This window comes from Mustela erminea, chromosome 5 (assembly GCF_009829155.1).
Source record: "Mustela erminea isolate mMusErm1 chromosome 5, mMusErm1.Pri, whole genome shotgun sequence".
Lineage (NCBI taxonomy): Eukaryota > Metazoa > Chordata > Mammalia > Carnivora > Mustelidae > Mustela > Mustela erminea.
Window position 1 is genome coordinate 8,479,865 of NC_045618.1, and position 24,239 is coordinate 8,504,103.

The 24,239-nt window shown below is 39.0% G+C and overlaps 1 protein-coding gene and 1 pseudogene across 3 annotated transcripts in view; one reads left to right on the forward strand and one right to left on the reverse strand.

Annotated features, from left to right (window-relative positions):
* Positions 1-24,239, reverse strand: part of AGBL1 (ATP/GTP binding protein like 1) — a 730,233-nt gene that overhangs the window by 361,685 nt on the left and 344,309 nt on the right. The window lies entirely within an intron of this gene.
* On the forward strand, positions 14,710-14,948 carry LOC116592089 (annotated as a pseudogene).

Here is a 24,239-nt window from a genome sequence, read left to right on the forward strand (position 1 = left end):
TATCTCCCTCATGTTAAAAAAGAAAAAAAAAATCCTTTAAAAAAAATAAATTTAACACTCATTTCCTGACAAAGACAATCAAGAAAATAAGGACTGGGGTGTCTGGGTGGCTCAGTCGTTAAGCATCTGCCTTTGGCTCAGGTCATGATCCCGGGATCCCAGGATCTTGCCCCTCACCAGGCTCCCTGCTCAGCAGGAAGCCTGCTTCTCCCTCTCCCACTCCCTCTGCTTGTGTTTCCTCTCTTGCTGTGTTTCTCTGTCAAATAGATAAATAACATCTTTTAAAAAAATTTAAAAAAAAGAAAGAAGGATTGATGGACACTGCCTACTTGACAAGTTAGGATAAGGTATAAAGTTATATTCAAAAGAGAAAAGTATTGTATCAAAACATATTCATTAATTCATCAAATATTTATTATCACATCTTCTACATGTCAGATACTACTCTTCTCCTGACGAATACGGCAGTGAACATGCCCTCCTAAGAATGTAGTCTAGGGGTTATCATCGAGGGGCAGCACAAGGCAGACATCGGGTACATCTTGTTCTGTTAATGTCTTAGCCCCAACTCAGCATGCTGATCAGCATGTGGTGGGGAACTCATCATCATCATCTAAGGAATAAATGAAACCCAACTCTCCATTTTACCGCTGTCAGAATCTTTCTTCTCTGGGCAGCCAATATCTAAATTAAAACTGTGACTTTTTTTTTTTTCACTGTCAATTCAACAGATTTAATTATGGGATATTGATTTTTCCTATCATCTCTCTCTTGGCAGGGGCCTCTGTACTGCTGCTGTCTGCTTTGGATTAAAAGTCACTGTACTTTCCTTGTTCAGGAGAAACCTTTGATGAAAAAATTCCATGCAAAGCTCAAAACCATTACCACTGAGAAAAATATTTTTTTTAAAAAATAAAATGGCTGTGGGAGTTCTATTCTCTTTTCCTAAATGCAAGAGTTGATGAAGAAGTTTAGAGCTGAGACCTCCCAAGGACGCTCAGAAATTAGGGTTCTTTAGTGGGCCAGGAGATTAAATAACACCCCATGTTTCTCTTCCTGCATGGAAAGAATTCGTAGCTCTTTACTTTTTCTCTTTTTCTACGCCTCAGAGACTTATTTCAGTTTAAGGTCATTTATCCTTATGGACCAGAAAGCAGACCATGCATTTACATCTCCCTGATGAGTTCATCAAGCCAAAAGTTATCTCCAGGGAATAACAACTCCTCCCTTCCCTGCTAGCTAGGAGAGGTAGCCAGAAAGGTGATTCTCTGTTTTCTCCAGAGGATGTCACTGTGTTTAACTCTGGTGTATAATAAAATCCAGATGAGTCTCTTGAGGCAAGGAAAACAGATGTAAAAAAATTATTTCTGCTGATTGGTCTTTATGGGTTCCTGGACCTAATTCTGACCTGGAGAGACGGGAGCGTTTCCTCCAGACAAAACACCAAGCAATTCTCAGAAGGCCAGAAGGTATCTGAGAATTCACCTCAGTTCTGACACTACCTAGAGATAGCATCAGATTCCATACTCCTACAAGATACCCCCCACCCCCATGCCTCAGGCTTCCCTGTGCTTCTGACCTACCAGCTACAGACTGGAGGTTCCAATGACTTCCTCCTTAGGCTTGATTAATTTGCTACAGGGGCTCACAGAACTCACAGAAACACTTGTGTTTACCAGTTTATTAAGGATATGATAAAGGATACAAATAAGACCCAGATGAAGAGACGTAGAGGGTAAGGTATGGAAAAAGGGCACGGAGCTTCCTGGCCTTCTCCAAGGCACCACCCTCTCTAGCCTCCACAGGCTCACTAACCTGGAGGGTCAGCTAACAGTTCTGAGGCCAGTTGGCCAACAATCCCTGGAAGTCTCTACAGAAGCTTCAAGGCAGGGTCATAATTAACTAACTCTTTGCCCGTTGCCTGATTCAACCTTCAGCCCCTTTTCCCTCCACTGAGGTCTGGGGATAAGACTCTAAGTTACAATCCTCTAATCACATGATTGGTTCTCCTGGCAGTCAGTCTCTGCCACTGAGTGGGGTCCAAAAGTCACGTCCATTAACATAACAAGATACGCTATAACAAGATATAGCCCATATCACAGGAAATTATCAGGGCTGTCGGAGCCAGAAACTCTGGACAAAAACCAAATACATATGAGAAACATATTTTGATCAACTGAATGACCAAACACGTACTTCTTATAAATCATGACTTCTTATAAGTCAGTTTCAGTAGCTGGGAAACATTAACTTTATCTCCTAAAAGCAATAGGATCACCAAGACCATCCTGGGTTAAAAGAAATGCGAGAGAACTATCTGGGAACACTGGAGTTCCTTTTCCTTGAAGTCCTGGCAAGAGAAAGTGGAGAAAGGAATGATAACACTTACAGTGCTGAAGAGAAAGTCAGAAAACAAATTTTATTTTAGTCTTGGCTTTGACACTTGTTACCATGCGATCTTAGGCAAGTTTCTTAATTTTGCTTGGCTCAGTCAAGTTAAAAGAAAAAAAAAAAAAAAGATTAGGACACATGATCTCTATCCAAGGTGATTTTCTCCTTTAAAAGCCCGTAATTCTAGAAAAAAAACTTTCAAAAGAAAAGAGAAAGAAAGAGGGAGCTACACAAGGGGGAGGGGAGGAGGGAGGTGGGCTGTACAGTTTTATTTTTTGAAACACAGATTCATAAGAAGAGAAATTGTCCAAGATTTATCACCTCCTACCTGAATTGCAGCCATGGCCTCCCCACTGGCTTTCTCCTCCCCTATCTCTCATCATGTTTCTCTCCCAATTTGACATAATTCCAAAATGATATCCAAATTCTTTCAATGGCTTCCCATTACCTCAAAGAGGATGTGTAAACCACTTTGGCTGGCATTCAAGATCTACAAACTGGTCTCAGCTCACTAATCCAACTTAACCTCTTATTACCGCCCAACCGAAACCCACGGTGACAGGCAAGCCAGATTTCCTGGTTGTTCCCACAACACTTTATGCTCGCCAACCCATTAAATCCTCTCAACTGCTCACGGAACCATGTCTGAAATCTGATTATTTTTTTCTCTTTTTTAGTCTAACCCTCTTTCAGAGAACTCCCAAGCCCTGCGTGAGTCTTAATTTGACTACTTCAATCCATAGCACTTACTCTAACCTCTGAAATCCCTTAGGAAAACAAAATGGTGAAGAGTTTATGGGTCTAGTCCCAGAAATCGGACTGTTCATTCAAGTCTGGTTCTTACCCCTTACTATGTAAAGTTGGCCAAATAACTTACTTCACTCAATGTAAGACTCCTCAATGTCAGGTAAGAAATGACCCTGACTCTCAATCTTTACCTGAGGATAAAATTAGTAGATAACTCACAGGGTTTTATTTCCTTTTTTCCTCAGAATTAAGTGATGTGACGCATGGAAGACACTTAGCACAAAATGGTTAGTACACAGTTCCTGATCAATAAATATTTGGATTTTTAAGAGCAATTCTTCATAGCATTCATATTTGCATCACCATCAAATACTGTCCTAAGCTTTCACTTAAGTGAAGTACGTATTTACATTATAAATCGCTGGAGGAAAAACCAATTTGTATGTTTATTGAATGTGCTGCAGTCCTTAACATCACGCCCTACATTTAATGACTCTCTATAACTACTTGTTATATAAAAGCTTAGAGACAAATTAGACCATCAATAGAGGATTTTTTTTTCTTTTTTGAGACTTTCAGTATAGCATACAAGGAAAATTAAAATAAAAGAGGAAAAAAGCTGTATTTATCACTTCATCCCCAAAAAGCTTCCGTTTCACACCTGAAGAGACAGTGTAGGCATACATAACTATCCTGCGTCACATTATTACCAGCAAGAACTTGACCCCTGGTCTTTCACCAAATTGAACATAGGTGGTTTAGAAGTCTGGAAATTTCTTTACCCAAAACACATTCTTCTAATATCTTTTTTTTGTCTCATTTGCTATCTTCATTCTCTGTTGACATACTCTGTACCATTTTCTTTTCTTTTCCTTTTTTTTTTTTTAAGATTTATTTATTTATTTATTTGCCAGAAAGAGAGTGCGGGAGAGAAAGAGAGCAAGAGTACAAGCAGGAGGGAGCAGCAGGCAGAGGGAAAAGCAGGCTCCCTGCTGAGCAAGAAGCCTGATGTGGGGCTGGATCCCAGAACCCTGGGATCATGACCTGAAGGCAGACACAGATGCCTAACCAACTGAGCCACCCAGGAGTCCCTGCAAACCACTTCTTGCAGGAAAGGTCTTGTGTTGGCTTTAATCTTATCCATTCCTTGCAGCCCATTTGCATTCTTTCGCTGAACTTCTCTCTCTCTCTCTCTCTCTCTCTCACACACACACACACACATACACACACACAAACACACACACACACAATTTCCGGATGCTAAAAAAGAAAAAAAGCAAAGGAACTGCTTACTAGGTTTCATAACCAAAGAAGGAGTAGGACTACCTTCTCTCTGTTCTAGAAACGAGCTCCCCCGTTCCTTTGGTCACTCTGACCAAAACCAAATATCTTCTAGTGACCTCCCATATTCAATGCCTCCCTATTTCAGACCCTCATCCCATTTGCCAGCCAACCTCACATGCTCTGTCTTCAAAATATACACAGAAACCAAGTACAGCTCACCACCTTCGCTGTCACTGCCCTGCCACAATCGCCTCTTACTTACACCACCACAAAAGCCCAACTATTTCTGTTTGTTTTTTTTTTTTAATTGGGGCAATACTGTATATAATTTCAATCCTCCATTTTACTTATTATCTTTTTTTAAAAAGATTTTATTTATTTTTTTTGACAGACAGAGGTCACAAGTAGGCAGAGAGGCAGGCAGAGAGAGAGGAGGAAGCAGGCTCCCCGCTGAGCAGAGAGCCTGATATGGGACTTGATCCCAGGATCCTGGGATCATGACCTGAGCCGAAGGCAAAGGCTTTAACCCACTGAGCCACCCAGGTGCCCCCAGCTATTTCTGTTTTTGATCAAGCCAATCCCCCTTCCTCATCATCTAGTCTGCATACAACTGCCTGAGACCCTTGTGATTTCTTTTTTTTTTTTTTTTAAGATTTTGTTTATTTATTTGACACAGAGAGAGAGAGATCACAAGTAGGCAGAGAGTCAGGCAGAGAGAGAGGCAGAAGCAGGCTCCCTGCTGAGCAGAAAGCCCGATGCAGGGCTTGATCCCAGGACCCTGAGATCATGACCTGGGCCAAAGGCAGAGGCTTAACCCACTGAGCCACCCAGGTGTCCCCCTTGTGATTTCTCTGCTCAAAACCCTCCAGTGGCTTCCAAACTCATTCTGAAGGGCACCCGCCCCAGAAGGCCTACTCTCATCTTTCACTGTGTTTTCCCCTCCTGGGGCTCAGGGGCTCCCTTCACTCAACCCACACTAGCTTCTCTGTGCTCAGGGCACACTTCACCCTCAGGGCGTTTGCATTTGCTATTCCATCTACCTGATAGTCTCTTTCCCCAGATATGCATGACTTTTTCTCAGATTTGTGCACAAATATCATGCTATCAGAGATCATCTTTCTCCCCCACCCCCACAATGCCCCTCCACCCAACCCTGTTACTCTCTGTTCTCATTTACTTCATTTTCATCACTGCATTTACCACTCTCTGCCATCCTAGTCTGTAATCCCCTCTAGTTGAGTTTGTGTTCAATCTTCCCACTAGAGGATAGGTTCAGTGATGACATGGAACTTACAACTACTGTATCCTCAGCACTAAGAACAATTGCTGGAACATGGCAGGCACATAATTGATAGTGAATGAATAAAAGAATGAGTGAATGAATGAATGAATAAATGAATTAAAAAAAGGAATGAATTCTCTTATCTCTAGTTCCTGGGAATCACAGGTGTATGGTCAGAGCACATTTTACTTTCAGAAAGGGTAATACTGAGTATGGATTTAGTATGAATGGCTCCTCCCGGACACGGTCAGATCCCTATCTTTTAACTGATGAAGAAGTAAGCTCAATCCTTTCCAATGGCCTAGGTCCCTCAGAAATAAGGGGTGCTTTAGCTTATCTTCACTAAGACCCAGAATAAAATCAGACAGATTTATCATTAGCAGCTTGGTTCCATTATTTTATCCAGGGAATCATCTCATCAATATGAGAAATCAAAACATCCTTCTAGCTAGGTCTTACAGACCAGAAAAAAAAATTATCTTTGATCTCCTGTGTATTTTCAACTAAAATATACACTTCAATCTAAACATATTTAATATAACTTTTACATCTATCAAAGAGAGTAATTGTCGAAGTTAGAGTTCACAGGAAAATTCTCCTCTATGAGATAATACCTGCTTTCTTCTTCCTTGCTCCTCCTTTAAAGTAAGAAAACCGTCCCCCCCCAAAAAAATTAGGTAATGAAATGTACACATTTACTCATTCAGTGCCAATCCCTTTATCCGAAAGCCAGAAGCAGTCCTTCAGACACCATGGCCCCCTTCCTTCCCCAAGATATAGACTGGGTGTCCACAATTACAGGAAGGTGTTGTTTTCTCCTTTCACTCTGTCATCTGTTCTAAATTTACATTTCACTGGTCTCTGACAAGGATAGTGCAGCAGATGGCAAATGAAATCTAATTAGTGGTATCTTATAAGTTGTGTCAAGACTCTTCAATAAGGTAGTTTTGTTGAGAAGCCACTGCATGAGTGTTAGCTCTGTCCCCTGATTATAAGCAAAAGGAATCAGAAGCACTGGTCTTTATTACACCTAGTTCAGAGCTTGCCAAGTGGAAAGAGCCTTTTTCCCAGGAGCATTTGTCAAAAACAATCAGAGGCAATTGTTGAACATCACAGATACCTGAGGCAGGGGAGAGCAGTTGGCAAACAATGAACCACGAAAAATGAAACTGAAAGTTGGGGAAGAAAAGTTTGTAAGGGGATGTGAAATGCTCTCACCTATTCCTTGGAGTATAAATGCACTGGATTACATGCACACCTAGCCTATGTGCATGTCCGTCCTCAAGAAGGACCTGAGAAGGCCCTGGGCTCTCACCTGTGATTAAATGTGAAGCTCTGACAAGCAGGAAGTAAAGACTAAGGCAGAATATACATATCTGCCTGACTGAGTGTTGAAGGCATGCCCCCTACAGGCTCACATGCTCCCCAGCAGAGGCTATGGGATTCATCAGTTCCAGGCAACCAAGAAAATCTCTACCTAATAATTAAATCGATCATGAAGCTAGCCAAGTAGAAACTTCAGTGACTACACATGACAAATAATATAGACTTTAGAGACTTGGTTCAACAAAGTTACTAAACAAACAGCAAGCTGGTAGAGGGGAAGGGCATAATTTATAGAATTGTTAACACTATGCAATTTAAAATGTCTACTTTTCAGCCAAAAAATTACTAGACATGACAAAAAAAAAAAAAAAAGACCCATACCTAGGAAATAAAGCAGCGAACAGAAACTCCCCGTGTAAGCTCAGATATTGGACTTACTGACAAAGATTTAAATCTGCTACTGTAAAAATGTTCAAGGAACAAAAGAAAACAAGGCCTGAAAAACTAAAGGAAATTATGAAAACCATGTTTCCGTGCATAGATATTATCAATAACGAGATAAAAATTACATGAAAGAACCACGTAGATATTCTGGGGTTGAAAAGTACAGTAACCGAAATGACAAATTCACTAGAGGTATTCAGCAGAAGACCTGAGCAGACAAAAGAAAGAGCCAATGAGCGTGAAGATAATTCAGTTGGGATTATCCAGTCTCAGGAACAGAAAGGAAAAACAAAAAACAAAAAACGAAATAAAAAACAAAAAAAACCATTAACAGTCTCAGATACCATTAAGGATACCACCAAGTATACCAACATGCACCTAACAGGAGTCACAGAAAGAGATGAAAGAGAGGGACAAAGAAACAGAAAGAATAGTTGAAGAAATAATGACCAAAAACTTCCTGTGTTTGATGGAAAGCATTAATCTACAGGTCTAAGAAGGTCATCAAACCCCACGACAGATAACTCAGGGTGCAGTTAGACACATCATAATCAAAATGTTAAAAGACCAAAAAAAAAAAAAAAAAAAAAAAAAAAAAGAAGAAGAAGAAGAAGAAAGAAAGAAAGAAAAAAAACCAATAGATGGAGGCCTGGGTGGCTCAGCCAGTTAAGCATCTGCCCTTGGCTCAGGTCATGATCCCAGAGTCCTTAGACAGAGCTCTGCTTGGTGGGGAGCCTGTTTCTCCCTCTCCCTCTGCCTGCCACTCCCCCGTTTGCTCTCTCTCTCTCTATCAAGTAAATAAATAAAATCTTAAAAAAAAAAAAAGAATATTTCAATAGAGAAGTAACTAATCTTATACAAGAGATCGACAGTGAGATTAAAAACTAATATCTCATTAGAAACATTGGAGGCCTAATGATGTACTATATGTTGACTAATTGAACATAATAATAAAAAATTTAAAAGAAAAAAGAAAGAAAGAAACATTGGAGGCCAGAAGGTCATAAAATAACATATTGGAAGTATTGAAAGAATAAGACTGCCAACCGAGAATCATATCTAGGAAAACAATCCTTTAAAAAATGAAGGAGAAACCTGATGATTCTCAGATCTGTACCCGTAGGGCAAATAATACATTATATGTTAATAAAAATAGCTTTTAAAAATGAAGGAGAAATTAAGAAGATTCCAAATAAACAAAAATAGAGAGTTCATTACTAACTGCTCGGTCTTACAAAAAATTCTAAAGGAAGACTTTCAGGCTGAAATGAAAGCAGATTAGACAATAATGAGAATACACATGAAAAAAATAAAGGCACTGACAAAGGTAACTACATAGGTAAATATAAAAGACAGCATAAACATTTTTATTGTAACTTTTTCTCCACCTGATTTAAAAATCAGCCACGTCAGGAGTAGTTATAAATTGTGTTGATGTGTGTACAATATATAAAGGTATAATTTGCATAATAGCACAAAGGAAGAAAGAGGAAATGAAGCTATATAAGAACATATTTTTGTATGCTATTGCATTAATATGACCTAGATCTTTATAAATAAACACATTAATTGCAATCCCCAAGGAAAATTCTTAGAAAAGAATTATATATAGGCATATTAATTTAAAGGACATATTAAAAAATTCTTATTTAATGCAAAAGGGGGCAGTACTGGAAGTCTAGAAGAATAACACAAAAAAGGGACATAGAAATATAGGAAACCAAAAAAAAAGAAATATAGGAAACAAATAACAAAATGGCAGCTATAAATCTTCCCTGATCAATAATTACATTAAATATAAATTAATTAAACCATTCAATCTAAAGATAGAGATGTACAGAATGGATTTTTTAAATAATTTTTTGAAGATTTTATTTATTTGACAGAGAGAGACACAGCGAGAGAGAAAACACAAGCAGGAGGAGTGGGAGAGGGAGAAGCAGGCTTCCTGCCTAGCAGAGAGCCAATGGGGGCGCGATCCCAGGACTCTGGGTTCATGAGGTGAACCGAAGGCAGACTCTTAATGACTGAGCCACCCATGTGCCCCAAGAATGGATTTAAAAAAAAATAAGTGTCACAGCTATAAGCTGTCAACAACAAATATATTTTGTATTCAAAGATACAATGGATTAAAAGTAAAAGGATGGAAAAAAAATATACCATACAAACAGCAATTATAAGAGATTGAGGGCTATACTAGTATCAGACAAAATAGACTTTAAGCCAAAAAGTTTTGCAAGAGGCAAAAAAGGTTATTATAAAACAGTAAAGAATCAGTTCATTCAGGAGTTATAACAACCATCAACATATGTACTGGTAATGACAGCCATAATATATTAAGTCGAAACTGACAGAAAAAAGTGAGAAATAGACAATTCAAGCATAATAGTTGCAGACTTCAATTCCTCACTTTCGGTAATTAAAGGACAACTATGTTGAAGATAAACAAGAAAATATAAGACTTGCCTAGCACTGTAAACCATTTAGACTAACACAACTACTGAACACTTAGTCCAAAAACAGAAAAATGTACATTCTTCTCTAATGCATATGGAGTATACTCCAAGAAAATAACCATATCTGAACAATGGCTAGACCCTCAAGGTCCTGAAAACGTCACTTACAGATTCCTTAGAAACTTACATTATCCCTAACCCCCACTAAATGAAAGGGTATAATCAGTCATTCCTTAAAATCCCAGTGCCCAATCCTGTCCCTGTGCTGTATAGAGAAAGTACCTTTTGTACCAGAAAAAAAAAAAGTCTCAATAAATGTAAAAGATTTAAAATCACACAAGGTAATTTCTGTGATCCAAAGCAAATGAAATTAGAAATCAATAACAAAGATAACTTTAAGAAATTCACAAATATGTGGAAAATAAACAGTGTATCACTAAATAATCAATGGGTCAAAGCAGAAATCATAAGGGAAATTAGGAAGCTTTTTGAGAGCATTGCAAAGAAAACACAATGTATCAAAAGTATGGGACACAGCAAAAGCAGTGCTTAGAGGAAAATATATAGTTACAAGTACCTGTATTACAAAAGACCTCAAAGCAACAACCCAACTTCCACCTTAAGAAACTAGGGGGAAGGGGCGCCTGCGTGGCTCAGTGGGTTAAGCCTCTGCCTTCGGCTCATGTCATGATCTTGGGGTCCTGGGATCGAGCCCTGCATCGGGCTCTCTGCTCAGTGGGGAGACTGCCTCCTTCTCTCTCTCTGCCTGCCTTTCTGTCTACTTGTGATCTCTGTGAAATAAATAAATAAAATCTTAAAAAAAAAAAGAAAGAAAGAAAGAGAGAAAGAACCTGGGGGAATAAAGAGGAAATTAAACCCAAAGCAAGTAGAAGGGAGGAAAAAAAAATATCTAAACAGAAATCAATGAAATAAACAATAGAAAAATAAGAGACAACTCAATGAAGTAAAACCTGGGTCTTGGAAAATTTATAAACTTTCAACTAACCTGACAGAATAAGAGAAAAGACATAGATGGTTAAAATAAGGGACGAAAGAGAGAACATGAATATTACAGAAGCTAAAGGGTTTAAAAGAAAATACCACAAACAGGGGCACCTGGGTGGCTCAGTGGGTTAAAGCCTCCACCTTCAACTCATGTCATGATCTCAGATCTCAAGATCCTGGAATCGAGCCCCACATCAGGCTCCCTGCTCAGCGAAGAGCCTGCTTCCTCCTCTCTCTCTGCCTGCCTTTCTGCCTACTTGTGATTTCTGCCTGTCAAATAAATAAATAAAATCTTAAAAAAAATTCAACTTATAATAGCATCAAAAAGAGTAAAATACTTTGGAATCAATTTAATCTAGAAAATGTAAGAATTGTACACTAAAAACTACAAAAATTATTGAAATTAAAGGACACCTAAATAATAGAAATATCTCCTGTTCATAAATTTGAAGACTTTAATAGAGTTAAAATGGCAATTCTTCCCATGTTGACCCAAAAATTCAACACAATCTCTATCAAAACTTTAGGCAACTTTCCCCCCTCCCTGCCCCCAGAACTCGATGACCTGAACTTAAAATTCTTATGGCCATACATGGGACACAGACTAGACAAACAATCTTGAAAAAGAAGAACAAAGTTGAAGAATTCCTATTTCCAAATTTTAAAGTCTACTACAAAGATAGTTATTAAGATAGCACGGAACTGGTTATAAGGACAGACATACAGCTCAAGGGATACGGAACTGAGCATCCAGAAATAACCATCACACTTTTTGGTCAGTTGATTTACTACAAAGGTGCCAAGACAATTCAAGGAGGAATGAATAGTCTTTTCAATAAATGGTGCTAGGAAAACTTAATATCCTCATGTAAAGGAATGAATTTGGATCCTCACTGCAAATCGTACAAGTCTGAATGGATCCTCAGCCTAAACATTAAGAGTAAAATTATTAAATTCCTAGAAAGAAACACAGAATCACATCTTTGAGACCTTGGATTAAGCAATGGTTTCACAGGTACGGCACCAAGAGCAAAAGTGACAAAAGAAAAAAAAGTAGATAATTGGATTCCATCACAATTAAAAACTCTTGGGCATCAAAGGACACCTTAAGAAAGTGAAAGACATCCCACAGAATGGAAGAACATATTTACAAATCACATACCTGATAAGACAACCCAATTAAAAACTAGGCAAATTATTTGAATAGACATTTCTCCAAAAAAGACATACAAATGAGCAATAAAGCACATGAAAATATGGTCAACATCATTAGGTAAATGCAAATCAAAACCATAATAAGATACCACTTCACACCCACTAGAATGGCTAACACAAAACAGAAAATAATAGAGAATGTGGATAAATTGAAAATCTTATGCATTCTCACGGAATACAAAATGGTTCGGCTATTTTGGAGTAGTTTTGCAGTCCCTTAAAATGTCAAGGATAGAGTACCCCTATGGCCCAGGAGCGTCTCTGAGAGACCTGAGAAAAGTGAAAAACAAATGTTCGCGTAAAGTCTTATACGTGGATGTTCATAGCAGCATTACTCACAGCAACCAAAAAAGTAGAAACAAGTCAAATGTCTATCAACTGATGAATAAACAAATGTGGTATGCCCATTCAATGAATATTATTAAGTCATCATTAAGTCAAACATGCAACTTGGATGAACCTTGAAAACGCTACGCTAAGTCAAAGATGCCAGGTATAAAGAACAATGTATCATATACACTATTTTTATGAAATGTCCAGAACAGGCAAATTCATAGAGACAAAATACATTAGTGATTTCCAGGGACTGTGAGGACGGGAGAATTGGGAATGGCTACTAATGGGCATAGCACTTCCACTGGGGGAATGAAAATGTACTGAAATAAGTTAGTGGTGATGATTTTATCACTTTGTGAATATGTATTTTTAAAATATTTTCTTTCTTTATTTATTTGAAAGACAGAGAAAGTGGAAGCATGGGGAGGGGCAGAGGGAGAAGGAGAAACAGGCTCCCTCCTGAGCTCACGGGACCTGGAAGTGATGACCTGAGCTGTTGTCAGATGCTCAATGGACTGAGGCACCCCTGCTTGGTGAATATATTAAAAACCACTTAATTACACTCTTGAAATGGCTGAACTGCATAGTATGTGCATTATACCCCAATTTTAAAATGCAATCCCTAAAACTTGTGGAAAAAAAAAACACGTTACATTTTACAGAGACTCCATCAATTAGCCCCCTAACTACTGAGGTTTTACTCTATCAGCATTTGTCTACCTATTATTTACATACTGAAACGTGGAATAAGCGGTCTTCAAATTTTTTTATACCTCAACTTTCCTATTTATTAATCATCTATCTGGAAATGAAGTGTAGAACAGCCTTAAAAATAACGTTAGAAATTCTGAAGCCACACAGCTTGCTTTCCAAAATCTTCCACATATACCAAATCACAGCAATGATACATTAACATACATCTAACCTACTAAATATACTTATGTAGGAACTACATTAATTTTATATATCTTGATTCCACTTGTTTATTAAGGATCTTGCTTAAATTATATCAGGTGTTTTGACTTGTCCTCAACTTTTTTTTTTTTTTAAGATTTTATTTATTTATTTGAGGGAGAGAGAGAAAGAGAAACAGAGACAGACCATGAGCATGGGGAAGGAGGCAAAAGTAGAGGGACAAGCACACTTCTCTGGAGCAGGGAGGTTGGCACAGGGCTCGATCCCAGGACCCTGAGACCATGACCTGAGCCGAAGGCAGAGGCTTAACCCACTGAGCCACCTAGCACCCGTGTCCTCAACTTTCTGACCCACAGCATGAATCTCCAACTTCTATTTTGAGGTCAAGCGTAAGATGTCAGTAAATTATCTACAAGGTAATGGACATCAGCAAGCCCTGAGACAGAGACAAAACCTCCTTCCACAAATGTGGCATGGAAGGCACTTCCACCAGCTGGCACCATAAAGCTCTGAAGTCCTACCTATAGGATGGATGTTTGTCTGTTCTTCAAGAGAAGAAAACAGTAGTACTAGCTGTCCATTCTTTCTGACCAGTCAGCAATGACTACCCACGCTGCGGTTACTTGACTTTCTCGCATAAAAATAGCTCAGAGTGAAAACTGACAAGCTCTTTAGATAACCAAAGGAGTCACACCTGAAAAGCTGCTAGATATTAGCAGAGGACATCCTTGATGCTATAATACAATGTTAATTAATTTGATCTTTCTGAAGGGGAAGCAGTATTCCCCTATTCCCCACCATTTACATAACAATTCAATGTTTCAGCTGCAGACTTGAAACTTGGGTCTCCTGGCTGCTAAGCAGGTCACTACTTTCACTGAACACCTTGTGGACAGTTTAAGATGGCAAAATGATTTATTTACCACTTTAGCTTCCTTTAATGCATTTAAAAATGCACAATTACCTACGAGCTAATCTGAAGCTCGAAACCTCATTCCATGGGGCACCTGGCTGGCTCAGTGGGTAGAGCACAGAACTCTTGATCTTGGGGTCATGAGTTCGAGCCCCACGTTGGCCACAGAGTTTACTTTCAAACACACATACACACTTCATTCTATAAATCTAGTTGAGAACTAAACTGTAAGTACCAATTAGTGGAGGTTGGAGGTTGCATTCTTTGTTTATTCCACAATAAATAAACCTATTCAATGTGCATTCCTTCTTTTTAGTCTGAATTAGCACCCTTTAAAGCTCTTACGGGCAGACTTGCTCTGGGATCTTTCCCTCGATTTTGAAATATCCCTTTGTAGCTTTGCGCAGTGGCAGTATCGTAGCCAATGAGGTTTATCCAAGGCGCAATTACTGCTAATTGAAAATATCCCTTTGTGTAATCAGAGCTTCATGCTTCTATTTCACTTGGTTCCAAGTGTCCAGTCACAGACTCTCACCTTTGTCAAACCTATACCATTCCTCTTTCCTGCCACAATCCCCAGGCCTCCTGGTTCTTTCAGGACAGAACAGACAATATTCAGAATTAACAATGGTGACTCTTTCTACTCTAGGCAGAAGCAGTCATTAATCCTTTTGCCGACTTTTGTTGTTAGTCAGCTGTTGTGTGGGTAAGAATATCTGGGGTACTTAAAATTGTGTCTAGCCATTTGTACTAAATAGAAACTTAATTTGTATGTATAAAAAGAATAAACAGAGGTCTCTTTACCCTTTGCTTCTCCTAGTCTTACAGAAAATCACATTAAAGACAAAATACTCTTTTATTTTCCCAAATTGATGATAATTATCCCTACCAGTATCTTGTATTCTTTGAAAGAATACACAAAAACAAAATAAAATACACCTTGTAATTGTCTAATATTGGGATATATGAGGTTAAAAAAATACGAATACAGAAACATCTTAAGACAATAAAAGAATTATACAAACATAAAGTAATATTGTTAATTTAGCATTACTTGAGGTTTTTATCTCCTTATAATGCCAGTTGCCAAACCCAATGATCAATCAAATCGTGTGGCAAATCTGGGAGAAAAATCTGGGAACACAGTGAACATCTGGTTGAAATTTCTCGCCAATGGGTGAGAAACACTCTTGTCATAGCTGGAAGTTTCTGTGATTATTCTGATTCTAAATTATTCAATTTTATTGAAGAAGCATTTACGAAGCATCCTCTGCACCAAGCGCTGTGATCGAGACTGAAGATAGTCAAGTGCAGAAGTGCCTTGAACATAATCCCAACTAGTTCACACTCTAGTTATCGAGGCCTGCCAACCAAAAACTGTAAATATATGAAGGAGATATAACAGGGATAGGGAAGCAATTAATTCTGAATCAGGGGTCAATTATAAAGAGGGAAGCATAACAGCCATTTATAATTATAAGTTAATGTGCTATGTCTCCCTGGGATATTTCTAATTATGAAATGAAGGACTCTATCTTCTGTTAATAGAATTTCCAATGTCTGTAAAATCTTAATGGAAGGGATTTTTATTTAAATACTGAAGACTGAATATATGCACTCATCCATTATATCTCCAGGAAACCCCCTCCAAAATTACTGTAAAGGATTTTAATAATATTCATAAATCTCCAAACACACAGAAAATAGAAGACATGACAACAGACAAGAAATATCTAAATATTGAGAGACTGAAAGCAGATGGTCTAGTGCTATGTGAATTAGCAGATCAGAGATCCCTCAAATTTATACACTAAAAAGAAGCAAGCCAATTTACAAGAGAAAGAGATCAGAAAATGGGTGCAAATGATGTCTCTGACACTAAGAAATACAGAAAACTTCCAAACACGTATTGGTTGAAAGTCTGTATGAAAGGCATTCAGACCCTCAGATCCCATTCCCCCATGTTGTATGACTAAGCAAACTTTCTTTCCCTTCCATGTCAGAATACCGAAGACTTATTCTCATAACCATACAGAACCCACACATGGGGTCATCAAGCACAGATGGGAGAAGGGTGAAATGCCACACTGAAAACAGGAGAACACACTACAGTGAAAGTTGAAAGAAACGTTCTTAAAACTGTCAAACAGAAAAGACAAATTTCTTTCAAATACATGTCAATTAATTTGTGTGTAGATTTAACATTATTAATGATAAACACCTGAAAACAACAGAGAAAAACAATTCAAGGTGTTGACTTTCCAGTTTGACAATTCTTAATTGTCAGGATGAAAATTCATTCAAGTGAGATGAAATAAAGATATTTTCAGACATGAAATGAGCTTAGAGTTTCTTTCCCATAAATCAGTACTGAAAGAACTACTAAAGGATGTACTTTAGTAAGAAGCAAAAACAGCACACAGAGAGGAAGTGAGAGGCAAGTGGGTAAACTTATGTAACTGCAGAATTTAAAATAATTGACTTTCTTTGCTTCAGGTAAGTGGAATTAAAGTAAAAACAACATTAAAGAAGGTGAGAAACAGTGTTTAATGACTAGTTCGATTGGTTCAAGTCCTCATCTCAGGTGGGAAAGTACAGAGATACTGCATAACTTTAGCTAATTTATGGAACTTAATTAACTTTATTTCTTTTTCAATTCTCATGTATTTTTGGCTCTTGGGGCAATGTCATCACTTCAATATGGAAAAAAAAGCTAGTTCAACACAAAATAGAAATTTAAAGTATAGGATGAGACAAAATCAAGGGCGGCGAAAGGAAGGGAATAGCAAAAGGAAGGGATGAGATATTGCCAAAAGACGAAGGATCTCCTTGTCCCCTCTCTGAAGGAATGACTCAAATATTTAGGTGGCGGTACACCGCTTTCCATATATATACAGCAGGACCGGGTCTTGTAAAGAAAAGGTGGGGATGGGACATTCCAGGGGTTTGGGGACCAAGGTTAGTCTCTCTTCTCTCTCTTGGCCCCCTTCTCTGACCAGGAGAGAAGGAAGGAATCCAACATGTGAAGGAGGTAAAGTAGGAAAGGGAAGCGTCCTACTTGACAGTGTGTGGCAGACCCCTTGCCTAGCAAGTGGCTCCACTGGGAGCCCTGCAGGCAGTCAGAGCCGTCTACCCCCTTCTGTACCACATTCAGGACCAAGTCAATCACCTTGACAGCTCGACAGAACAGTCCTTGGCCTGCCCCAGACTTACCAAAAACCAGGTTGTCTGGTCTCCCTATCTGGCTAAAAGGACCTGAATGAACAGAGTCCACCACGCCGGGTTCTAGATCCACCAAGACAGCAAGAGGACTGTATCTGCCACCTGTGGCTTCATCATGACACACAGAGATGTGGTCCAGCTGAAGGTTATTACAGGCAGGCTCCAGTGGGCTCCATCCCAGGCTCATCAGTGATCACCTGAAGCCTGCACTGATCTACTTGCCCCATGGACCAGCCTGGAAGAGCAAGATTTCCCTCATGGTTAAAATTTATTTTAATCTCTCTGTTCACCTCAAGGTGTGTATAGGGCAAGAAAATGATACATGATTCTTTTTTTCTATGCTGCCAGCTGCAGGCTAGAAGGATGGAACATGTCCCAGAGGCTGAAGGTTTCAACAGAGGAGCAGGAAATTTCTGAGAGTGGAATTTAATTAATGTTAAAGGTTTATTTTCAAAGTGCATTAATGCTTTGTGCTCCTGAAATATTAACAATGTTTTATTGCTTTTTTAAAGAGATTTATTTATTTATTTATTTATTTATTGCGAGGGGGGAGGGCAGAGGGAGAGAGAGAACATCAAGCATACTCCACTCTGAGGTCACACACTCACCAGGGGCTTCACCTAGGAGGACCCTGAGAACATGACCTGAGTTGAAATCAAGAGTCCAAAGCCTGGGGCATTTGGGTGGCTCAGTGGGTTGAGCCTCTGCCTTCAGCTCAGGTCACAATCGCAGGGTCCTGGGATCGAGCCCCGCATCAGGCTGTCTGCTCAGTGGGGAGCTTGCATCTCCCCTCTCTCTGCCTGCTGCTCTGCCTACTTGTGATCTTTCTCTCTCTCTGTCAAATAAATAAACTAATTAAATCTTAAAAAAAAAAAATAGAGTCCGAAGCTTAATTAACTGAGCCACCCAGGAACCCCAACAATGTTTTATTTCTTGTATGTGAGGTACGTGGAAGCTCAATTAGTGTTAAATTCACTTTTGTTGTGTGCAATTTTCTGTACATATATTATATTTCAATATTTTTTTAGTTAAGGAAAAATTTTTTTAAATAATTTTATAAATGAGTAACTTCTAATCTGGCAGAGGGGAGAAACAATGGAATTTTTAGAAATCCATAAGCCAAGTAAGGTAGAAATGGTGGGCTTAAAAAAAGTAAGCAAAGAAAAAATTGTTAAGTAAATAGCATAAAATACGATGAAAGAAATAAACCCAAATAGATCACTGCTTCCAGTAAACATAAAATTAAGTAACCTTTTAAAAGATGCTACTATTCATTGGATTTTCCAAAAACAAACAAACATCTGGGCTACATAAAATTTAGAAGAACAATACTTAAATTACCAGAGAAAGGTCGAAAACACTGGATCCTGATCCCATACCCAACTTGTTGATTGGGATCCGGTCGTGAGACTGGATCGAGTTACTGTGGTGCCATAGCCACCTGAGAGCAGACTTCGACACTGCATGTTTGCTGCCGCAGTATCTCACTGTCCTCGTACATATGGAAAGAAGGGCAGTTCTAAACAAAAGTATTAACACACAGACATAATCTTTTATACACAATGTAGTTTTTATATATAAAATATGTAGTTCATAAAAGTATATATATACATATATAGTCTTTTACTTGGGAGCATTGATCTTTGAAAAATAAATTTCAATAATTCCCATTTCATAACCAGTATACCAGGGGCCGTTACTATTCCTGTGTTTGTTTTGTTTATAAACTAATTTGCACATACTGTAATGCAGAGAAGAATGTGAAGGATACACTTAAAACGAATGCTGATATGTGACAAATGGTGATGCTTTTACATATTTGCTTCAGGTTTATTTTTAAACAAAATATTGAAGATAAGGGCTGAAGCCTCCTTGTATCCATTCAAAATCCAGTCTCCATCCCTTCCCTTCCAAGATTACAAATATACTGAGCTGGTGGTAGTCATTCATTTCTCTCCATGTATCCGTCTCTCTCTCTGCTTCTGAGTTTGAATGTTCTCTTTGCTTTTTTGGTCAATTTTTCTATGCCTGTATATGACTAACTTACAGTGCTTTTGTAGAAAATGTTAATTGAAGGGGCACCTGGGTGGATCAGTTGTTAGGTATCTGCCTTTGGCTTGGATCATGATCACGGGATGCTGGGATCCAGCCCCGAGGCAGGCTCCCTGCTCCGTGGGAAGTCTGCTTCCCCCCTCGACTCCCCCTGCTTGTGTTCCTTCTCTCACTGTGTCTCTCTCTGTGTCAGATAAATAAATACTATCTTAAAAAGAAGAAAATGTTAGTTTAAGTTCTCCATTAATTAAAAGTAAACACACATACACCACCATCACCACCCAGATAAATACCCTAAAGTTAACAACAACAAAATTCTCAAATGTAACTTTTCCCAGCTTTTGTGAGATACTTGTCAAAAAAAAAAAAAAAAGAAAGAAAGAAAGAAAGAAAAGAAAAGAAACAAAAAACTCCCACTATGATTGTGATCTCGTCGATTCTGCTTATAATTATTTTTGCTTCTGTGTTATGAAATGATGTTGCTAGGGATATACATATTCATGGTTTTTGAGAGTTTCTTAGTGCATTGTTCCTTTGGGGGTTATATTTTTCTCCCTTTGTTCTGATTAATAATTTTGCTTGAATATTTTTTCCATGTAATAGTAACTGTTAGAGGTTTGTTACTCTATTTTCTCTCTTATTTTGTGTTTGCTGATCATCTCTCTTTTCCTATTTTATTCTTTTTTTATTCTTTGTGTGTGTGTGTATTCCATTCACCTTCTTTCTTTGGATTTACTCCATTTTTTTTTCCTTTTTGATCCTTGATTTGAAGAAATTCATTTTATAATATTTATCACTTATAAATTTGATAAACATTATTTTCTTATATTGTTACCTAATTTGTAATTTTCAACATTATTTCTTTAAATCTATGGATTGATTAAATTCTGTCTTAGGTATCTGATGGTGGTAGAGGTGGCTATTAATGTTAAAATAAGTGTTCTTATAAACTTTGAGGTGATGCTTGATTTCTAATTCAGCACCATTGTGATCAGGGAACCTGGACTAAATGGGAATAGTTCAATATGTATTGAATCTTCTTTATGACATATATAGTACCTGACAAATTTTTATGAATGTTTAATACATGGTATAAATATGGACATATTCTCTGTTGGGAGAATTATTTAAGATCAAGCTTTTTGATTATAGTACTTATATTTTTATCTTCCTTTTTCTTTTCTTTTTTTATTTATCAGTTTCTAAAGGAAGTTCATTAAAAAAATCCCAATATTATTTGTCCTTAGAACTATTTTATCTTGTCTCATGTTCTTGTCTTAAATTTAATTTCCCCCCAATACTAGTACAGCTAAGTCAGATAGAAAAATATCTAGTGAATCTTTTTTTTCCCCAAAGATGCATTTTTGATCTTTCTCTGGTAATTTAAGTATTCTTCTTCTAAATTCTATATAGCCAGGATGTTTGTTTTTAGAAAATCCAATACACAGTAGCATCTTTTAAAAGATTACTTAATTTTATGTTTACCCGAAGCACTCACCTATTTGGATTAATTACTTTCATCATATTTTGTGCTCAGCAGGGTCAGCAGGGTGTGAGGACTGGACCCCACTCTACCAGGACTGTTCCCGTTCATCAGGACAGGAAGCATAAACCCATCAAGTATTGGGTGAGTCAGTACTCTTCATGCTCAATCCCAATGCTTCAGGAGAGGCTCATTTCATATTCATTTCCAGGGCTGAACACATGACCCAGATCTGGCTAATCAGAGTGCCACATTCCTTCACACCCACTCCATGGTTCTTGGATATGCGGATAACTAACGTGTGCTGATGGAAGCCTCCCCTAGGACTGCTGCTAAAATTGTCAAGGAAGAGGAACCCTATCTAGAAACCACGAGTGCTGAAAGGGTGTGAGTAGCTGAAGCTTCTGGTATCATCTTTGCTATCATCTGGGGTCCTAACCAGGAAAGAGAGAGGGGACAGGTTTAGAGGGAGGAATGAGGAAAGGAAAGGAAGCCCATTGTCCCCTTGATTTTTCCGATAAATGAGCACTGATTCTCTTTTTTACTTAAGCTAGTTTTCATGAGTTTTTGTCACAAGTAAAAGGGTCCTGGTCCATTTATCCTAGGCATAAAAGCCAGGCAAAAACCCTAGTGCTTGCTAAAGAAAGAGTTTCATGGCCAATGAATGTATGGATGTAAGAGTAGGCTGACAGTCCCATGGTGGTGATCGATTTTTCCAGGTCATTCATACCCATTTAACTTTGTGATCAATGGCATAGACCTTTGAGGCAGCTAGCAGAATGAAGGTGCAGCCTATAGCAATGGAACTGGGACTTTTTAATTGTATGACTGCCTAGCCTGAGGATTAGATGCACAGTCTCATCCTCTCCAGGGCAGCCCACCAAGACAAAGTGAGGTCCTCTGCCCAAACCTGAGACAGGATCCTACAGAACCTATAAAATCAACATGGAAACAGCCATTGAAAAGGGAAGATAATACACAACAATCATGTTTCTTTAAATATGAACCTTAGGAAAAGGACAGGATAACCCACAAAACTAGTGCTTCTAAGAAGCATCTCCAAAAAGGAGTAAAACCAGGGAGTAAACTTGATGTCCAGGAGACAAGTACTAACCCTGAGCCTGAACTCCATCCTAAAGGAAAATCTTAATAAACAGAATAAAAGGTGATGCTTCCCTGACTCTTTCTGTCTCCAGGTCACAAGAGCCAGGATGCCAATGAAGACCAAATGTTCAGAGAATAAGGAGGAACCACTCTGCCTGAGAGTGGGGAGGTTTGGGAAGTGGTTTGTGGCTCCAGAGAAAGAGGGAAGAGGAGGAGAGAACAGAGTGTGAACAAAGGAGTGAAGAGGGGAGTCAAGTGTTCCTAGGAGGCCAAAGGCAGGAGGGCACAAAGGCCAAGGGGGTTTTCGAGCACAGGCTTGTAAAGGAAATAATTTGGAAAGCTTTCTTTCCTGGTACCCATGGTGACCACCATCTGTCCACAAGACCTTGGATGGAGTCTACAATGTTCAGGAAGGTTTCTCTGAGTGATCTGTAGCAACAAGCGAAGTGGACAGTTTCACATGTGCATAAATATTGTGTAGAAACCCACGGCATTACAGAAGAAAGTGCATAGACTCAGGAGATCATGAGAACTTAGGCCTCATGAAATCTTGGAACTATCAGAAGGCTTTAAAACTTCCACAAGGAAGGTGGGCTCAAGGGACTCTTTTCTGTTTCTCAAGGGGCCACAAGACTCCCCCTGACGAGAGAGCACCGGGCTCTATAATTGATGCCATCGTCCTTTGGGCTGTTGGAGTCACCCCAGGTTTCTCTCCCTCACCTCCCACACTCTGCCAGTCCATCTTCTTCCATGCGTCCTCTAAACACCTCTCAGAGTCCCACCCCCAATCTCTTTCCTCCCCCAATACTCCTCTTCTTAGCTCTATGACACTAACCCAACCACTGCTTAGGCATCCTGTCTCAGAGGATGTTTCGCTGGGCACTCAGAGTGAATAAACTATTCTTCTTCTATATCCCTATACAACCCAGATCATATTCCATCAGATCATATCAAGTCATAATGAAACCATCTTTCTATGTATCTGACTCCTCTGCACAGGGTACGCTCTGAAGGAGAAAAAAATTATATTTTTGTATAATCACAGTGCTAGACAAAGAGCCTGGAAAAAGTATGTGCTCAAGACAATTCTGTCAAAATGAAGAGAATGGAGTTGAGTGCAGTGAGGGTGGTGATCTTGTGATCATCCAGGTCTCACAGAAGAGGAAACTGAGGCTCAGAGCAATTACAGAGCAGATCAGGCACAGTCCTGGAGCTTGTCGAGTCATGGAGATGTGGCTTGACCTGGGTTCTGATAAGATCCTCTTATCCCAAAGCCTATGCTATTTTTAGCATAGCCGATGACTCCCCAAAACAGGATATTTCAATATTCTTTTTACTTGCAGGGTTTCAGTCTAATCTTGAAGTCAATTAACTAGTTTGCAATTCATTTTTATCTCTAACCCACTGGTAAAACCAGGAAGGCTATGTGACAGTCACCAAGATAAAGAAGAGACAGACTGCAAATCCTGGAATTCGACGTGTTCTAGGGATGCTGGTGTGGTCGAGCAGATAAATAAAAAGCATGAGCCTGTGGAAAGACCCACCCCAACCTGTCAAAGCCTCAGAGTCACCCGGATGTGAAAATCTCCCCGCAGCTAACCAGGTATCTCTTGGTGTCTCCTGCCTCCCCAGCTCTGAGAAAGGCAACATCTTTCAGAGGCTGCAAGAATAAATAAATAAATAAAAGAGGAAGCTGCTGGTATAACTGAGCAGAGGGTTACAAATGGATTCATCAGAGGAAATAGCTAAAATGCCTACAGGTGTGTGAGGTCCCATCTGTTCACTCAACTCGGGAATCCTTTGGGGAAAAAAATTAAGTTCTCCAAGCGAAGGCAGTCTGCACCCACTCCGTGGATGATGAAAGGCACCCAGACCTAATTACTACATCTGGAGCGACTTCTCAAATGTGAAGATAACAGAAAGTACGAGAGAAGGAGCAAGGCTACAGAATGTCACAGAGGCCCTGTGGAACCGCGGGCCCTCAGGACTGCCTCCCGCTGAGACTTTCGCAAACTCCCAACAAACTGGAGTAGAAAGTTCTGGGTGCTCTAGAGTACCTTCCCC